At 36.8% G+C, this 18,130-nt stretch overlaps 1 pseudogene; it reads left to right on the plus strand.

Moving 5' to 3' along the window:
• The first annotated feature begins 213 nt into the window (after window positions 1-213).
• Window positions 214-613, plus strand: LOC107179417 (annotated as a pseudogene).
• The last annotated feature ends 17,517 nt before the right edge of the window (window positions 614-18,130 follow it).

Here is an 18,130-nt window from a genome sequence, read left to right on the forward strand (position 1 = left end):
ATAAAGGTTTGAAGGGTGCTTTCATGTGATATAAGCCGGGGTAGAGAGAAAATTAAATCTTCATCTTTTTCAGTGGAAATTTAAGAGAAAATGCCCAAACTAAAAATCAGAAGTTGGCATTTCAACAGTATCATTTAGAGACAATGCAAGGAAACACTAAATTAATCAGCTTAAGTCCTTTTCTCCCTGGCTGCTTGAAGCTTGGCTGCCATCATGAATGACATGGTAACTATTCAGACCAGGAAGTTCACGACCAACTGACTACTTCAGCAGAAACTACTTCAGCCATTGATATTCTTCATCCTGGAAAGTCAACAGTACCTAAGATAGAAATTTGGGAAAAACCAGTCAAAATTTACAAGACCATATGAGATGTTATCTTTGTATCTGGATTCAGAACCCATGTTGGTGATGGCAAGACAACTGGTTTTGGCATGATTTATATGGTTCCTTGGTAAAAAAAACAAAACAAACAAACAAACAAAACCCCACAGACTTGCAAGGACTATATAAGAAGAAAAAGATCTCAAGAAAACAGCAAAAGGAATGCAAGAACAGAATAAAGAAAATCAGGGGAACTGCAAAAGCCAATGCTGGTGCTGGCAAAAAGTGAGTTAGAGACTGGGCAACAGAGGAGTAAAAGATTCTGCAGTGACTTTCTCTGTGGCGACTGTGAAGGTTTTTTTATGAGGGGATTTATAAACCAAGAATTTTAGAGTAAACAAAAAGGGACACCTGGGTGGTTCAGTCAACTGAGCATCTGACTTCAGCTCAGGTCATGATCTTGGCGTTCATGAGTTTGAGCCCCACTGCTATCTAGCAGTTGTCAGCACAGAGCCTCCTTCAGATCCTCTGTCATCCTCTCTCTCTCTGCCCCTCCCCTGCTTGTGGTCTCTTCTCTCTCAAAAATAAACACTTATGAATGAATGAATGAATGAATGAATGAACGAACGAACGAATAAATAAAATAATCAGCTTGGAAAGGTAAAAGAGGTTGCATTTTGTGAGAGGCAACAGAGAGGCTAGGATGCAGGCATGAGATAGATCACCAGCAATCTGCTTGATGCTACTGCTGATGCTTCAGTTAGATCACCTGATGTCATATGTATCATTACAGGCCACAGAGAAAAGGTTTTGATGATGATGGGGAAGTGCCTGGTGAGCTCCATGACAAGAATCATGTCATTGTGGCATTCTGCCTAATCCACTTCTGAGGACTGGTTCAGTGTTCACTCCTGGTTCCTTGTGTTGCACAAAGAAGTAACCCCCAAAGTTCCTTGCCTCATGCCTTAAAAGAAAGAGCCTTTTATCTCCTTCCCCTGGGCTCATCTCTGGTGCCAATGAAGTGCAAGAATCCACTGGATCTACCCAGTACCCATGTGCCCTCAGAAGCTTATTGCTTCGTAGGTCTTGCAAAGTGCAACTTGCTAGTAGGCAAGTGCCATTAGCATAGAACCACTCACGGGCTGACTGTGTGCTCTGTGGCTTAAACTTTGGATGTTACCACTGCATTCCTAGATTCTGGCTTCCCCAGTAGCTGCTTGGATGGACTAGATGGCACAATCTGAAAATGCTGAGGAGTTGATATTTAGTGAAGTAAACTTGACCATTCTTTGACAAGAACTGTAAGATAACTTCTTCATTGTTCCTATGACTTCTCTGAAGACAATCCCATAAGGCCAAGCAATCTGCTGCACTTACCACAAAGCCAAGACCCGCTAGGTAATGAACACCCTGCTAATCATTCCTCATGTTTCACTCCTTTACTTTATTTTTTCCTACTAGATTCCTAGGATTGCATTACAAAAAAATATATAGAATATAAGTTTTTCCCTTGAACCCTGTTATCTAGGGATCCCAAACAAGGAGACGGTGGTTTTTCTTAACATGTCTATAAAACTATTATTCTTTGTACAGTGGGGACATACATAATGTTGATTAAAAGAGAATCTTAATATTAAAGAAAAAAAATGGGAGAGGAAAAAAGATACTAGACAGTGTGCTGCATCTAAATGAGAAAGTAACCCAGAAAGAAGACAATTGATTCAAAACACATGGAATTGATCAGAAGAGCAGTCCTAGAAAGGTAACTGAGGCATGGCTCTAGAGTAGAGCAAGAAAATGGAGGTCTACAGGAGGGAGGTCAGGAAAATGACTTTTAAAACTGTGTACATTTATTACTTTCATTGTGTTTAAGCTAATTAAAATAGGTGGATCGTTTCCAGATGTTTGCTGAACTATATGGTATAATTCTAGAATTGGGCAGCGGCATGCAAAAGTACAAGACAAGTGGCCAACAGAGAGCCATAGTGAGCATGGCAGGGCCTTCTAAGGAGAAGCAGAGCAGCATGCAGTGCGTCAGTATGAGTTGGAGCAAAACCATCATCAGGTTCAGAATTAACTATAGATCAGAGGTTCATGGACAGACTGGAAATTGATGGGTAGTGTCTCAGGGCTCAGACAGTGAAACTTGACATAGACTAAGTTGCCACAAAGAGCTGAGATGGACCAGACAGGTTCCCCGGCAAATGTTTTGAGTACCAGAAAGTCAGGGATCTAATTAAGATTGAAAATGGATCAGGAATTTAGGCAAGGAATCAAATAACAGGAACACAACACCCTTGACAAAAACAAGCAAACAAAACAAAATTTGGCATTCTAAAGACATTGTGACTCAGGTCAGGGACTATTTCTGAACATAGGAACCAGCCGCCTTTATTATCTACCTTGAAGCTTTCAGCTGGAGTCCTTGAGGGTAGGTTAGATCTCTTGACTGGAGTGGGGAATGAGGAAGCAGCATTTCTGGTATAATATAAATCATATCTTAGTGATGTATGTCATAAACTTTCAATAAAATGGCACAGTTAACATTTTATGTGTTTGATAAATTGAAGCTGGTATTCCTTCCATCTCCAGAAGTGTATAAGTCACTATTTTGAGCCAGAAGGAATAAAAAAACCCATTTTCTTTTGGGATATTTTTCTAGAACTGATGGCCTCTACAACAATAATCAAAATTGCTTTCCCACATAGTTTTATAAGGGACACAGTGGAGGGTGGCAAACCTTTATCTAATCTAAATCACCCCTTCTGGATGTGAATGTTATTCGTATGCAGTAGAAGAATAATCTCCATTGTGACCTCTCTTCTCTTGTCCCAATTCATTCATCCATGGAAATGATGGTCAGAAATGGATTCTTAGATCAGTTGTCCATCTTCACAGGGAAGTTTAAGTAATTAAGAACTTAAGACTTAAGTACACCTCTAAAACATTCTAAAACTCTACAAGGGACCAGGGCTATAAGGTAAACAGGGCATAGTGACTGCCCTCAGGAAGCTCACATTCTAGTGAAGAATGGAGGCAAGAATACAACCCTGTTCCTCACTGTGATGAGTGCTCTAATTAGGATAAGGACATAATGTTTTAGAATCCCTGTGGGGAGTGTCTAACCTAATCTTAGGGATAGGAAAGCTTTTTGGAGTAGATTTTATTCAAAAGGGTTATTGCAATCAGGGGAAGGTGACTGTTGAAATAGGGAGAATATGTAGACTATAAGATCTTAAAGTTCATGCAGTATTTTTTTTCTTTTTATAGGGATGGGGGAAAAAGCTAGAAGGAATCAGGTATGGGATAGTGGGATGAGTTAAGTATCACCAGACAATTATCAGGGAAGGTCTTTTCTTACAATCAGCTGATCATGTGGAGAAGTTGTTAAGGAGGGTTGTTTTGCCCCAAAGCCCAAGGGTGAGGCAAAGTTCAGGCATATAGCAGAAGAAGAGAAGCCTGACTAAAGTTTGTCAAGTGAAGCATTTTGTACAGATTGGCCAGTGGGGACACACAGTTCAGCTAGTCATTTAAGAAGCAAAGATCAAGAAGAGGAGGGTCTGTCTCTAGCCTTGTCATAGGTAAACAAGGAAGGCGTCTAAGAAGGAGAAGACTGGCTCTTTGCAGTAAGCCTTTTCCTGGAGCACAAAAGAATTGGAGTTGGGGGATTTATTGTATCTTTTTCTAGGAGTAGAAGGCTCAGGTAAAGTTCAATATTATCAATGCCTGAACTGATACTATTAAGCATCAGGGGACATTTGAGATGGGGGAGCCGCCTTGAGTCAGGATAAACATGGCATATTAGAGGCATATGACAAATCTGTGCAGTTGACCTTGGAAGTAGGAAATTGAAGTCTACTGCAGTAATTCAGAAAGAAATGTTCACTTGAATTAAGGAGTGGTAGTCAAGTGCCCAGATAAATGTTGGCCTATGAGATGGAGTAAGCTGTTGTAAAGGGAAATCTAGGCAATGTTAGCTAAAAAACAACCAAAGATTTACTAAGGAAGACTACACCTCAGTTGAGAAAGCAGCCAAAGGAGTAATCAGATCAAGAGGGTGGATGCTCCGTTCGATCTGAAATAAGATATCAGATCTTTATATCCAGAAGGCCAAGAGGCAGAACTACATAAAACAAATCTATTTTCTGGGCAATGATTTTTTTCGATATGATTCCTAAAGCACAGGCAACAAAATAAAAAAAAAATTGACAAATGGTTAAAAGCCTCTGCACAGCAAAAGAAACAGTCAACAAAGTGAAAAGGCATCGCACTGAATGGGGAAAAATACTTGCAATCCATACATCTGATAAGGTGTTAAAGTCCAAAATATATAAGGAATGCATACAATTCAAGAACAACAACAACAACAAAAACCCCTAGTAATCCATTTAAAAAGTGAGCAAAAAAGTGAATAGACATTCTCAAATGAAGACACACAAATGGTCAACAGGTATATGGAAGATTGTTCATCATCAGGGAAATGCAAATCAAAACCACAATGAGACATCGCCTCACACCCACTAAAATGGGTACTATCAAAAAGACAAAAGAACAAATGTTGGCAAGGATGTGAAGAAAAAAGAACCCTATTCACTGTTGGTAGGAATGAGAATTAGTACTCATCTTGTAGAAAACAGTATGAAGGTTCCTCAAAAAAATTAAAAATAGAACTACCATACAATGAAGCAATCCCATTTCTAGGTATATATCCAAAGGAAATACAATCAGTAGCCAGAAGAGATATTATCTGCACTCTCATGTTCATTGTAGTATTATTCACATTAGCTGTGATACAGAAATAAACTAAACAGCTACCTACAGATGAATGGATAAAGAAAATGTGACATATACATACTATGGAATATTATTCAGCCTTAAAAAAAGAAAGAAATCCAATCATTTGTGACAACATGAATGAACCTGGAGGGTACTGTGATAGATGAAAGAAACACAGAAAGACAAACACTGTATGATGTCACATGTATGTAGAATCTAAACAAGTTGAACGTTCAGAAACAGACAGTAGAATGGTGGTTGTGAGGGGTAGGGGAAATGGGGAGATGTTAGCCAAAGGGTTCAAAGTTTCAGTTATGCAGGATGAATAAGTTCTGAAGATCTAGCTTATACCATAATGACTATAGTTTAACAATGATCATATTGTCACTTGAATTTTGCTAAGATCTTAAATGTTCTCACCACACACACAAAAATAACTACGTGAAGTGATGGATATGTTAATTAGCTTGCTTGTGCTAATCATTTCACAATGTATACATACACTAAAACATCATGTTGTACACTGTAAATATACTTAGTTTTATTTGTCAGTTATACTTTGATAAAACCGGAAGATAAGTTTTTTTTAAATGTTGTAGACTTACTTTAAGGTAATTAGATGACTATGAACCCACTGTAATTTGTCATCCTTCACCACCATGTTCACATTCTCAGTATCAACAGCTTTGAATTAAGCAATGCAGTCACTGTTAGTCACATTTGAAGACTTAGCTAAGCTAATATAACCAGTACTAATCCAGAGCCTTAAGTACATCACTCATGCTAGAGGCCAAAATGATACTGTAACTAAGAAATGAAACTCCATCTTACTGGAAGTTCCACAAAATCAGGACCACATTTCTTCCAAATAACAAATAAAATGAATTATTTGCCAAAATCTGTTTAACACAGTCATTGTCAACAAATATTAATATTAAGCCTGTAGAGTTTCGTGAGATATAGGGTTTTTGGTATTTGTTTGTTTCCTTATTTATTTCCTTTTTGTAGTGATGAAATTAATTGGGAAACTTTCTCTTAACATTGGATAGATTTTGCAAATGCTAGAGTCTCTAATATTAATCTTTTTAATAGACCTTTTCTCTTCCATTCATCCATCCAGCAGTTAGTAACTATGATATGCCAGGAAATGTGCTAGGTCCCAGGAATATAAAAATGAACAAAACAAGGCTCTACACTTAAGGATTTCATATTAATGAAAAGGACAATCATCCATATAGTTACAATACATTATATATGTATCATGTACTAATTTACAAACTATGATGTGAGCTCATACATTCCCTAAAATCTCATTCAGCCCCAGGCTTGTTTTGTATGGCTGGGGAGTTAAAAATGTTCTTTACTTAAGGATAGAGAACAAACTGAGGGGTTGATGGAGGGAGGCGGGTGGCAGATGGGCTAGATGGGTAATGGGTATTAAGGAGGGCACTTGTGATGGGCACTGGGTGTTGTATGTAAGTGATTAATCACTGAATTCTACTCCTAAAACCAATATTGCATTGTATTTTAACTAAATAGAATTTAGATAAAAATTTAAAAAGAAAAAAATGTTCTTTACATTTTTAAGGGTTTCTTTAAAAAATAAATAAATAACGACAAAGAATATGAAACAGATACTTCATGTGCCCACAAAAGCTAAAATATTTAGATGTTACAGAAAAGCCTGCTGACCTGTGCTCTAGACCAGTGATTCTTAAATGAAGATTTTCCTCAAAATTATATGTGAACTTTATTAGTTGTTGTTAAATACACATGGTGGATGGGATCCTGGCATTGGTATTTTTACTACAATCGGGTGATTCTCATGGGTTGAGCTTTGCTCCATACACTTTGCCTAAGACAGTTTTCAGAACATTGACATGGGTTTATAGAGACTCTTAGTGAGGACTTTTTAAAAATAACACAGTTTACCCAAAGTATATACCCAAAGAATATTCCTTTTACTTTATTTTGCATGATTTAGTGGAATAGCCCCTCCCTCTTATATAGTAACATTTTAAATTAATATATAACATTTAAATTAATACTCTTCTTTGAAAGGCAGAAAACACATTCACATCTGTTATATAATTTGATCTTAACAATAATATGGCTTAGAATTACTACTTTACAGATTAAAAAACTAAGGTTTAGAGAAGTCAAGTGCTCAAGGTCATATAGGGCTTCTGATTCCTACTTCATTGTTCTTTCTCAACACTGTCTCCTACTTACTTTTTCTGATTCCCCATTGAAATAGACTACACAGTCTATTCTTACTACCCAGTAGCAAAATTTCATTACATTCCATAAATCTGTTAGCTAAAGCACGTAATTCCTGTTTAACTTGAGAGCCTGTATGTCTTAAGGCAGACTTGTGTTACAATAATTCCTCTAATTTGCAAGCACTTTTTCACATATATTATGTACTTGAAATAAACTAGAAGCTAACTCCTACTCGGGTATAAATGGAGAAAAAAAGTATCTCTCTAGAGCATTATTCAACACAAAGCTCATGAAATAATTTGCAGAGGCACAAGGTTCATCCTGCCTAAGCAAATTAAACAATTTTGTTAACCCTGATGTCTTTTGTTAGAAGTAAAATTTATGATAACTGTATTGGCTCTGCACTACATAGCACCCAGAAGTCTTTGCTCTCAGCTAGAGCTATTTTTACCCTAGGATATTGATATTCTTCTACTTAAAAAATATTCCAACTAAAAATAAATATAAATGCCACATTCTTCGAATATGCAAAGCTAAAACAATGGAAAAATAATCAAAGAATTATTTACAAATATTTGGATGTATTCTTCATTCTTTCCATGAGTCTTTATTTTGGACCAATCATTATATTCAGAAAATATCAGAAGAGAGATAATTCAAACACATCCCTTATTAGATTGTGTATTTGTCAGTCTCATTGATAATTATTGATGTTAGAAATGAAAGAGTAATGCATTTTAACCCCATATTGGCATAACTTGGGAGGATATTCAATACTGCTCTATAGGAAGTATGATATCTATCTTGCTGTCCAAGGTGGGAAAGGGGGGGGTAGTTAGGAATAAATTTAGAAATTCATGCCAAAGCAGACAGTGGAAAATAGAATTCTATAACATCCACTGTGTGCAGAACACAAAGGCCAGTGATCTGAGGATTCTGAACACACTTTTTAAAAATAGGCTTTAGGGGCACCTGGGTGGCTCAGTCGGTTGGGTGTCCCACTTCAGCTCAGGTCATGATCTCGTGGTTCATGGGTTTGAGCCCTACGTCAGGCTCTGTGCTGACAGCCCAGAGCCCGGAGCCTGCTTGGGATTCTGTGTCTCCCTTTCTTTCTGCCCCTCCCCCGGCTTGTTCTCTCTCTCTCTCAAAAATAAATAAACATTAAAAAAATAGATTTAATTTTTAGAGCAGTTTTATATTTACAGAAAAATTGTAAAAGTATACTCCTCCCCTCCTTTCACTGTTTCCCCTATTATTAACACCTTGCAAAGGTGCGGTACATCTGTTACAACAGTTAAAACCCATACAGATACATTACTGAATGCGGTTTCTGGAGACAACAAGTCCAAGTATGTAAAAAAGAAAAGCTATTTGGGGCTAGTAAGTAATTAATAATAGGCATTTTGAAAATAATATTGGAAGAAGTAAAGTATTATAAAGAGTTTGCTTATTCAAATGAAAGGGAATGAGATAGGGTTTTCTGGGTGCTTCTAAGAAAGAAGTTTCTTCACTTTTCTGTGGTAGCTTCCAAAAGCTAGCCTCTCTTTCTACAGTCATTTTGCCACCACAAAAGAAACTTTAAAAAAAATTTTTTTTAATGTTTATTTATTTTTGAGAGAGAGAGAGTGAGAGAGAGAGAGAGAGCAGGGAGGTGCAGAGAGCGAGACAGAGACCTAGAACCCAAAGCCAGCTCCAGGTTCTGAGCTGTCAGCACAGAGCCTGACACAGGGCTCAGACACACATACCATGAGATCATGACCTGAGCCAAAGTCTGATGCTTAACCGACTGAGCCACCCAGTCACCCCAAAAAAGAAACTATCTTTAGGATGAAGATGACAATGTAGAAGGCAGAGAAGAGAGAACAAAATAAAACAGACTTCGTTTTGATATCCTGGAGTCACTGAATCAAACCAGTACTAAAACCCACAATTACTCTACAATCAGGTGAGCCAATAAATCCTCTTTACTATTGAAGTTAGTTTCAGTTGAATTTTCATTACTTGCAATAGGAAGAATTATAAATGATATTGTATTAAATTATATTTAAGATAACCGCAGGATTGTGTTGTTTTTCTTCAGTGTTCCCATCAGACACTGTTATGGGTGGATATGCAGACCAGGTGGGTGTTTACCTGACTGCTACGACCAAGATTCTGCAAACTGGTGGCAAACTAGGTAAACTGCAACTCATGTGCCAAAATTTCTTCCCTAATGGTTTTCATTTCTGCCTGGGAGTAGCTGTACTTACACAGGGTTGTTAGCTGAGCTGGGAAAGATCACCATGCCTGAAGGAACATTAGGAATGTGACCAAGGGCCCAAGATGCAAGGATATTTTGAACACTCTTTACCCCCACTTAACCTCACAAAATATATGAAAGAAGAGTGCTCATTGCCTAAATAATTTGGTACAAAAAGCTGAGGTGAACACATACAATGTGATACTTTTTTTGTAGAGTTAAAAACAAAATAAAAACATGGTTTTAACTAGTATTTACAAAGGCATTGAACATACAAAGGAAAGTAAAGGAATTATGACACAGGCGGTAGAAGGAGGGCTATTCCAGTTGGGAGATGGGTTGGTAGAGACCCACAAGGTTAATCACAAGTTTTCTGAATGGTCCTAACTCTGGTGTTGAGGAGGTCTTCGCAAGAGGCTTATTACTTTATTGAAAATACAACACAAAACAAAGCATGAATTAAACGATAAAACTTTGAAAAACTACAGGGTAAATTTGTATAAAATATGTCAATATTTTTTGTTTCCCTTCTAGACTTAGAAAACGTCAGAAAGCTCAATAACAAAGGCCTAAGTCGGAGACCTACTTCCAAAGAACTTTTCAAATGACTTGTCATTTTGTGGTGTAACTCTGCTTTCTTTACCTACAGTTAAGGACCTTTGGTCTGCCTCTTTGCTTAAGGGTGAATGGGACAAGTAATGGTTAATAAAGTTAGGTTGGTTGAATCAAATCTACTCCTTTCTTTCCTGCTCTCTTGTCTCCCAGGGTGCCTAGGAATATATTTTCAGTGATACTTCATATTGCTCAGGCTTCCATAGCAAAATACCATAGACTGGGTGGTTTAAACAACAGAAATATATTTTCTCACAGTTTTGGAGGCTGGGAAGCCCAAGAATACTGTGCCAGCATGTTTGGTTTCTGGTGAGGACCTTATTTCTGCCTTGCAGACAACCACCTTCTTGATGTGTCCTCACATGGAGGAGAGTGAGAGCTCTCTGGTGTCTTTTCCTCTTATTAGGACACCAGTCCCATCGGATCAGGGCCTGCACTCTGACTTCATCTAACCTTAATCACTTCCATAACAGCCCTATCTACAAATGCAGTCACATTTGGGGTTAGGGTTTTAAGTTGTAAATGTGGGTGGGACATAAACACTTAATATGTAACAGTGACCAATTCCCTGAAATCCTTTTTTTCCCCTTGGGAAAACTACTTATCTGGTTATCTTAGTCCTTTAAGTTACAAGTATAAATAGCTTCTTCATATTTTCATATACAAAGTCAGAGAACATTTTGAGAACAGCAGATTATCAGAATGAAGAATATGCTTGGGTCTCTCTGCCAATCTGGCCACCCTGGAGGTGACGCATAGATGTTGGTGTTGGTGGTCAGATGCTCTGCCCGTAGGTACAGACAGGGTCTATGAGGCAAAGACTCAAATAGAAACAGAATCTACAAAAAAACTGTAACCACAAACCAAACTCCACTTATCCACACATCTGCATGTGAGGATAGTAATCAATGTCAATAATATTTTCTTTTAATGTAACAGATAACTATATATGTACATTTGTACATACATACAAAGACATACACTTAGTCTGTTTCAGAAATCATTAATTTTCTCTTCAACTAATCACTCTTTCTCTGGCACCAAAATACCAAAACCCCTTTTATGTGGTACTAAGGCCCAAACAGGTTTTCCAAAACCCGATTTTTAGAGTTGTACTAAAATCTCATGTCCTAATATTCATAAAGTAACTTTCTGCATTTTAGGCAAGCAAATGGCAGGCTTGGGACTTATCTTTTGATACCCAAGTATGAAAATTACTCTCTCCGTTTCATTTGTGAAATAGCTACTGTTTCTCTAAAGCTAACTTTTAATTTACTTATCAATGGTGAAGCCATTTTTCTATTCTGAATTAAGAATAAAGTTGTTGAACAAAAAAGGTGGATTCTTGCTGAGAAACGTAGGATGTACAGGAAAAACCTGCAGTGTGTTATGACTTCGTTTAACAACTAAACACTAACACAGTTTCAACAATAACTCTCATTAGAGGACTTTGCTTCTTTTGAAATACATATGAGAGGTTTGGATACTTTTCTCTTCATATATAGCATTTGGGTTGGTTATTTTATTTAAAAAAATATTTACAGTTCAGGTACATTCAACTCCTTTAAAACCAGTATTTGAGAATGACAATAAAAATTTAATTAAGTTAAATGTAGACTATTTTCTCACTTGTGGCCTGCATCTATCAAAGTCTTAGCATGAATGTGAGAACTTAAGATTGAGAGAACTGTTCTAGATATGTAATGGAGAAACTTGAAAGTCCTTTTCTGTACGTCTAGTTAGTAGATGTGAACAATAGACTCATACCTGCAGCGCATGAATGGGGAAAGCGGCTTGTGCAGGGTGCAGGAACAGTATCACCGAAGGTCTTATGGGTCAGAAATGGAATTTTAAAATTACTCCACTGCTTCACAAGGAACCTGTATAAAGAATAAAGTCAGTACAATGTGCTCTGAGGCTAGGGAGCGAGTTAACCACCTGGTGGCAACTGCCTTCAAAAGCGGTCAGAAGTGTTCTCGCTCTCTAATGTATTCCAAGGTTGGGGCATGGCATCCCCACCCACTGATCCTCAATTCTGATGAAAATACAACCAAAGGACTTTGCTGACCCTGAAACCGGCTTCTTTGGGTGGCCCCTGAGGTTAAAGTGGAAGGTTAAAGAAGCTCTAAGGCTAGACACCCATAAATAATGACTTGGGCCTCACAACTCAGCATTTTTGCAAACTGCAGCAGGCTGTCTTTGGTTTCTTAAGCCAGCGACAACTTTAGGCACCCTTAGTTTATGGAAATTGTCATAACCTCACCTCTAACTGACAATTGAGAATGGTTGAAATGGAATAGCATGATTATTTTTAAGGAGGTCAACTCTCTGTTTAACTCTGGGGGATCTCTTTTGTTCCTAACTCGTAAATTAGTAGTTATGTGTTAACACAAAAAGTGATTTAGAAAGGTCCTCCTTCACTAATAGGATTTGCTCAAATGCTTTACTTATGCCACACTGTAACAGTTAGTGCTTCAGTGGGGGTTAAGTAGGAATATTTGAAATTTTTCAGTGATTAACAAATCAAAGCCATTAAAGATTTTGGTTGTTTTTTGTGTATTTCTTGCTTTCAGGATTAGTATTAAATGGAAGGAATAAGGTCCCTTTTAACTTGGAGGCAAGACTGAATTGATCTGATATGGATTGACTAAGGAAAAGATTTTTAGATACATCTCAATATACTGAAAATAAGATTAAGAAGAGGAATTTAAATTTCTTAAAAGGATGAAAAAATTTATATTTGCCTGGTAGTCATTATAAAATTATCCTCAGAGCCAAAATTTCAGGAAATAAACTATTTCATAAGAGTAACCATTAGTTACTAGTAAAATGAATAGCATAATCTAGTTTCTGGCAAAACAGGCTAAGGCAGTTGGTATTTTCATGGGAAACTACTCATTTCTGGATTACAATTGAGTTTGGAGAGACCTTTGAAAAAGCAAAGTGCTTTCAACCATGCCTCGGTGTGTTATTTTGATTAAAAAAATAGCCCCTCAGGTAAAATTTAAATATACTTTCCAAAAAGTCATGTTATATGTTTTCTAGCAAATTCAAATAGTTGCTCAGAAGTACACTCATCAGTATTAGCAATTATTAGTAATAATGGCGATTAAATATATTTATATGAACAATGAGCACAATTATTTCCCTTTAAAATTTACTTTGTAATCAAGCAAGCATACTCTCCACCTGATAAACTGTGCACTGGTGAGTGAACATTTTTTCATCTAATATCCTTATTCGCATTTTTCTTGATGCTTATTTGTATATTTCTATTGATATAATAGTTTGCAAGAAAAAGAGCTCATGTCTGTGCCTGAAGGTGGAATCTTATGAATATGCAAATAATGTTTTGATGTGATGAAGTTTTTCTTTGGAATGGAATTGTGCCTCTTAAGTGATATTGAATATTAGCCATAGCTTAGGAAGGACATAAACCATGTGAAGACTTGAGGTTTTAAAGAAAAAAATATTTGAGAAATAGTTATAAAATTTCTAGTTATACAATGCTGCATTGTTGAAGCTGGTCTTACTTTTGGTTAATGCTTTGTTGTAAAAAAAAATAACTCCATTTAATTTTTATCATAGAGAGGGTTAGTGAACCAGTAATATGCAAAGATGTATGGATTATCTACCCTGTATGTTATAGTGCACTTCTTAAAATGCAAATTCGGGAGCACATCTATTAATAGTTTTAATTTAACTGGTATAGAGGCACCTGGGTGGCTCAGGTCATGATCTTGCAGTTTGTGAGTTTGAGTCCTGCATCAGGCCCTGCACTGACAGTGAGGAGCCTGCTTGGGATTCTCTCTCTCTGCCTCTCCCCTACTTGTGTGCGCTCTCTCTCAAAATGAATCAATAAACTTTTAAAAATTTTTTTTAAAAATTAAAAAAAATTAAAAATTTAAAAAACTTAACTGGTGTAACATAACCAGATGGTTTTTAAATGGCTTCTTTGGTGAAATCTGCAGAATAAACTAGTTTTTCATGGTATGTTGTACTGTAAAAATATTCTACTGATGTTTAATTTCAACCCTAGACAAAAATTATGCAAACAAACCTATGGAAGTATTAGGTTGGGGACATAGCAAGATAGTAGCATTGGCTTTTGAAATTATATCAGTGTCTAAAGAGGCTGACTGTGTGTTTTCTATTTAGGGTTAGACTGGCCTTCAGCTCCAAACACCAAACCAATCGTTCTCAAACTTTGGCCAGTAGTATCAAAACATTATCCAAAACACCTAGAGATCTTGATAAAAATACAAAAACTTAAGCCCTATTTTAATTTAATAAGCACACATTATTGTGCTCTTTTTTGCCTGCCTGAGATTCTGATATACACCAAATTTTGGGAACCACTACACTAAAATAAACTTTAAAGAAAATATTAGGATAGTAAAAGGAAGCCTAGGATAGTAAAAGGAGGTCAACCAGTTCTAAAATATTTGAAGTTTGACTATAGCTAAATAACATGATATTTTTAAGGGAGAGAAAAGTATAGGACTTTTATGAGGGAACGAATGAAGTTGTCTCTGTCTCTCACTTTAAGACTCCGAAGGGGTGCCTGGGAGGCTCACTCAGGTTAAGCATCTGGACTTTGGCTCAGATCATGATCTCCCAGTTCGTGGGTTTGAGCCCCATTCTGGGCTGTGTGCTGACAGCTCAGAGCCTGGAGCCAGCTTCAGATTCGGTGTCTCCCTCTTTCTCTGCCTCTCCTCTGCTTGTACTCTGTCTCTCTCTACCTCAAAAATAAATAAACATTAAAAAATTACAATAAAGAATTTGGAAATAAGATTGCCCTCTGAGGGGCGCCGGGAGGACTCAATCTGTTAAGTATCTGACCCTTGATTTCAGCTGGGGTCATGATTTCATGGTTCGTGGGTTAGAGCCCCACATTGGGCTGTAGGCTGACAGCTCACCTGGAGCCTGCTTCAGATTCTGTGTCTCCCTCTCTCTCTGCCCCTCCCCTGCTCATGCTCTCTCTCTCTCTCTCAAAAATAAATAGGCATTAAAAAATTAAAATGAAATAAAATAAAGAATTTAGAAATAAGACTGCTCTCTTAGGGATGCCCGGGGGACCCAGTCTGTTAAGTATATGATCCTTGATTTCATCTGGGGGCATGACCTCCTGGTTCGTGGGTTGGAGCCCCACACTGGGTTCTGCACTAACAATGTCGAGCCTGCTTGGGATTCTCTCTCTCTCCCTGTCCCTGCTCCTTCCCCATTCCCACTGTGTTTGTCTCTCTCTCTCTCAAAGAAAATAAACTTCAATAAAAAAAAGATTTCTCTCTGAGATTTAAACTAACACAAATTTACAATTAAAGAAGGAGATAAGGCTACCATAAGTAATCCAAGATACTATGTCAAAAGGTGAGACAGAAATGTGGAACATTCTGAAAACACGGATCAGTATAAATTCAAACATGACTGTAATTAAAAAACATGAAATTCTGTCAATAATATTTCACTCCTTCTAAGGAAAGGCTAGGTTAAAAAGAAGAATGGACTAAAGAAGATATTCAGATGTCACACACATAAGAAGATGCTCAACAACATTTGTCACTATCGAAATGCAAATTAAATAGCAATGAAATACTACTAAACACCGATTAGGATGGCTAAGATCCAAAACACTGACAATATCAATTGCTGGTGAAGATGTGGAACAGGAATTCACAACACAAAATGGCAGAGCCACTTTGGAAATCAGTTTGGCAGTTTAGTACAAAGCTAAACATAGTCTCGCCAGTTTATTACAAAGCTAAACATAGTCTCGCCATACAATTCAGTAAACCATGCTTCTTACTCAACTGATTTGATGTTCATACAAATATCTGTATGTGAATGTTTATTCATAGTCACAAAGAAGTTGAAGCCACAAGATGTCCTTCAATAGTTAATGGATAAAGAAACTGATGTACATCCATAAAATGAAATACTATTCAACAATAAAGAGAAACAAACTGTCAAGCCATGCAAAGACAAAGATGAATCTTAAATGCATATTGTTAAGTGAAAGAATTCATTCTGAAAAGGCAACCTGTATGATTCCATTTACATAACTTTCTGGAAAGGGCTAAACTATACAAATAGTGAAAAGCTCAGTGGTTGCCAGCAGTTTGAGAGGAGAGAAGGTTGATTAAGAGAAGCACAAGGGAATTTTAAGGTACTGAAACTCTTCTGTATGCTATTGGAATAGTAGTTATGTGATACCATGCATGTGGTGAAACCCACAGAACTTTATAGCACAAAGAATGAACCTTAATATATGCAAATTTTAAAATACCATTCAGGAAGTTAAAGGATCCCACCATGGGATGCAGACCACGACATAATCTAATTGCACTACAAATGTATGAAACATTACCACTAAAGGCAGTTGGGGAATAAGTTGCAGACCTAAGGAACTTTGGAACTGAGTTTGTAAAACCAAAGGCAAAAACAACTATGCATAAGCACTGTATTCTAGTTGATCAAGTTGTTTTCTATGGTGGTATGGGTTAAAATTATGAAAACACTATACCAGTATACTGGATTGAAAAATTAAGTAATGGATGATGGATGGTGGGAGCCAGGTTTCTCATCGTTGCAGTGAGAAATAGCGGATTACCAAGGGGAAAAGGCTAGAATGACCCATATTATAATAGATAAGGGTTGGCAAGTTCAATATGAACAATGTTCAGTTTAATATATAGATGGATACATATAGAGATATTTATAGATATGTACATATACCCAGGTTAGTATACACACATATATTTCCTTGTTCTGTTAGTTAAGAGAATCTAGAAGCAAGGACACTGCAGCAGAAATGAGTATATGTAGAAACTAGATCTTGATTTTTAATACCACTCCAATAAAAGGAAGCAAGTCTCCTTGCAGAAATACTGTTCTAGAACTGGGGCAGGAAATATAGAATGAACCTGGAGCATCTTATAGTCCCAAAAAGCAAGGAAGTTCTGAAAAAAGAAAAGCAGAACTAAAAAAAACATAATAAGCATATGTCAAGGAACACAAAATCTAAATGAAAAATGGCCAAACTGGAAAAATTTGAGCAACGAAATAACGATAATAATATTGGATTATAACTGACAGTATAAAATAAATAGCCATGAGTCCATCTAGATATAGATATATAATTATATATGATGAAATATTTGAAAAACAAAAAAATAAATAATAAGTAGGAGGAAGTAGCTAAGTCTCCTGTGCAGAATTCCAAATAATTTATGTAGATACTCACCCTTTAAGGAGAGAGAGCTTAGCACCCCACACTATAAGTGTGGGCTATAGTGACTTCCTTACAGAGTGAAGCATGGAAAGGGGGGGAAAGAGTAACTTTAGAGTACAGAAACCTGACAAACATCCCTTTAGCCAGATGATCAACGTCAGCATCAATAGGAATTATACTAACATTACATATCCTTGATAGGATGTGATGAGAATGACACTTCCCCTCTGTTGTCTTTTCCCTCAAAACCATAATCCCAGTCTAATCATGAGAAAAATATCAGACAAATTCCAATTAACAGACATTCTACAAAACAGCTGACCAGTACTCTACAAAATTGTCAATGTTATCAAAACCAAGGAAACCCTAAAAAACTGTCACAGCCAACAAAAACCTAAGGAGACATGACAAATAAATGCAGTGTGGTATCCTGGAACAGAAAAAGGATGTTGGATCAAAACTAATGAAATCTTAATAAAGTATGGGCTTTTGTTAATAATATGGTATCAATATTTATTCATTAATTACATAAAATGTACCTATTATAAAATGTTAGTAATTAAGAAAATTGTGTGTGGGGTATTTGGGGATTCTCTATACTACCTTCATAACTCTTTTTGTAAACCTAAAACCGTTCCAAAATTAAAAAGTTCATATATTTAAAAACAACATGGACTCTGGAAGAAAAAATAAAATAGCAATAATCAGATCCTATTCACATCACC

The sequence above is a fragment of the Panthera tigris genome, chromosome A1 (assembly GCF_018350195.1).
Source record: "Panthera tigris isolate Pti1 chromosome A1, P.tigris_Pti1_mat1.1, whole genome shotgun sequence".
Taxonomy (NCBI): Eukaryota; Metazoa; Chordata; class Mammalia; order Carnivora; family Felidae; genus Panthera; species Panthera tigris.